This window comes from Crocodylus porosus, unplaced genomic scaffold (assembly GCF_001723895.1).
Source record: "Crocodylus porosus isolate Cpor-Errol unplaced genomic scaffold, CroPor_comp1, whole genome shotgun sequence".
In the NCBI taxonomy this organism is placed as follows: domain Eukaryota; kingdom Metazoa; phylum Chordata; order Crocodylia; family Crocodylidae; genus Crocodylus; species Crocodylus porosus.
The window spans coordinates 5,173,586-5,176,364 of record NW_017728938.1 but is presented as its reverse complement, the minus strand read 5'-3'; positions in this window follow the sequence as shown (position 1 = coordinate 5,176,364).

Below are 2,779 nucleotides of genomic sequence, written 5' to 3'. Positions count from 1 at the left end.
AGAACCAGTAGAAACCTGGCAGTACTGGACTACTCAGCATGCAGCTCACATGTAAACACTGGGATACACAAATAGGTATTACCCTCATACCCTAAGCCATTTGGCATGTCTAACCACCACAAAACACAGCTGAAGGAAGACCTACAATCACCCAGCAGTTAGAGCACTGCTTTGGATGGCAGAAGTACAGGTAAAAACCCCTTCACTGCCTGAAGGAATTTGAACTTGTATCTCCCATTGAGCCAAAGGGTGGTGGTGAGGACTCTTTCACTCCCTCCTGCTGACACTGTGCCACTTTGTATATCACAGATATAGGAGCTGGGAACAGAGCCCTGGGTGACTGCCCTATTGACTAGACTCTAGTTAGAGTATGTTTGTGCTGCTTCCCCACTGCCATTGAGGACACTCTGAAGTGTGCCCTTGCCCCCCCACACCATACACACTAATCCTGAAAATGAGGGGGGTAGGAGGAGCTGCCCCAGCTCTGCAGGCAGCTGTCTACAACTCTGCACAGACTGAGACCCCTCCAGATCCCCGTGAGGCAGGGAGAACTGTCCTGATCTCCACATGGCTGGGAGGCAGCTGCTCAGCATCTGGGACAGCTCTCTCTGCCTGGTCTCAGTCTGTCACCTACAGTATGGCACCAGTCCTTGCTTTACTCAGCCCCTGACTTGTGGACTATGCAGCATAGGGTGCCAACTTGGTTGGGTAAAGGGAAGTCCTGGACATGAGACCTGGCCTCTATCCAGGCATAACTAGCCTGACTTATCAGCTGCCCATGATAAGAGGCCAAAAGATGAGAGGTGTTCCTTGGCCCCAAGGCAGTGGGGATGGAGTATAGGGCTGAACTGGCTGCTGCATTTCATCAATACAGATATCATCATCCAGTTGCTGATCTCCCAGGTGCCTGGCAGGCAGTGTCCCACAAAACTGGGACAGTTCTCCCCACCCACTGTGGCCCCCTGCTACCTAGGCGGACAGGGAGCAATTCGCTCCTGGTCAGCATCTACATGTGCACTTTGGCACATTTGTTTAATCCACCAAAATCTAGTACTAGAAAATGACATATTAGACTAATCTACTGTGCAGTAATTGCTGCATATATGTAATGGTGACACTTTACTGCATATTAGATTAATGCACTGTAAAGCAACTCATGTAGATGCACCCACTAATCTACTCTTGCTCAGTGCTCCCTCACATGAGGCCTCTGAATTGCTCTCTGGAAGCACCTAAATTTCCCCAATAATTGTTTCTTTGACTTGCTATCATTAAGTCAAGTACCTAATTTTAGGCATTGTGACACCTAAGCTCCCTAAGAACTTGTCCTAGCCACACCAAGTGTATTCTGACCACCCACAGCACACTCCAAAACCAGAGTTTGATCGTTTTCAGGAAATGTTGGCCCTTAATCTTCTGGCAGTATACACAACTGCAAGTATGTTAACTGAGGAGAGAGACACTCCCATCCCTCATAATCAAATAACTGAAAGATTAACAATTCTGTAGCAATTCCAGATCAACATTCCTGATGAATGCTGATATATATCTTTGTCAAAGATGTGGGCTGCTAGATTAAACAAAATAATAGCTGACATCAGTCACTAAGCATGTGGGATTCTTTCAGAAATGTTAGGGAGTTGATAATACAAGATTACTGACGGAATGAACAGCTTTTCATCATCATGCAAATAAATCATCTGCCCATGCAGAAGCATCTGACAGCATTGGAGGGCAGGGCCTGCTTGGTTTTTTATGAAGATATAGTTTTGAGGAGCTCTTTGTTAGATTTGCTGTGATTATGTCATGTGATTATAAATGGACTTACTTCTCAATCTTTCAGGCTTTAGAGTAGAAGAATATGGGACATCACATGTCACCCATTATAAAGATAGGGGGTCAGTCCAAGGGAATTAGGATGGATGGGTCAGGGAGTTACCGGAGTGGAAGGCAAAGTCAAGCCAGATACCAGTCCTAGCCCAGGAGAACAAGCTGAAGGTCAAGACAAGGCCATAGTCAAAGCAAACAGTTGATCCAGGTCAAGAACAATCATGAACAGGAGCAACCAAGAGCAAGCAGGAGTGTCCAAGCCAGAGATTCAGAGCAGGGAATCTGGTTTAGGAGTTTCAAGTAGCCAGAAACAGAGCAAAACAGTCCACTGTCCAGACAGCTCACTGCTGTCTAGTCTGAGCTTATATAGCCAGTGTGGGCAGGGCCCTCTTCCTGAGGAATGACTCAGCCCAATTCCCCATTTACACTCAGCTGGAACCTGGGACTAGATCTGCCTCAGCTGGATCTCCGCTCACTCTTGCTCTTTAATAAAGCCCTTGAACCACTGACAACACAGGTTGGGCAACACAGGTTGGGAGGTATAAAATCAGAAATACATGAGGCTAAAGCGTTATCCTATACAATAACATAGATTTCAGGGTTGGAAGGGCCCTATTAGATCATCGAGTCTGACCCCCTGCCCTGGGCAGCAAAGAGTGCTGGGATCAGATGACCCCTGCCATGTGTTTGTCCAATCTCCTCTTAAATACCTCCAAAGAAGAAAACAGAACTACCTCCCTTGGAAGCGTATTCCATATTTTGGCAACCCGCACTGGAAAGAATTTGTTCCTGATGCCCAAATTTGCTCTCCTTCAGTTTGTGGCCTTTGTTTCTAGTTCATAGATTCATAGATGCTAGGGTCGGAAGGGACCTCAACAGATCATCGAGTCCGACCCCCTGCATAAGCAGGAAAGAGTGCTGGGCCTACATTACCCCAGCTAGATACACA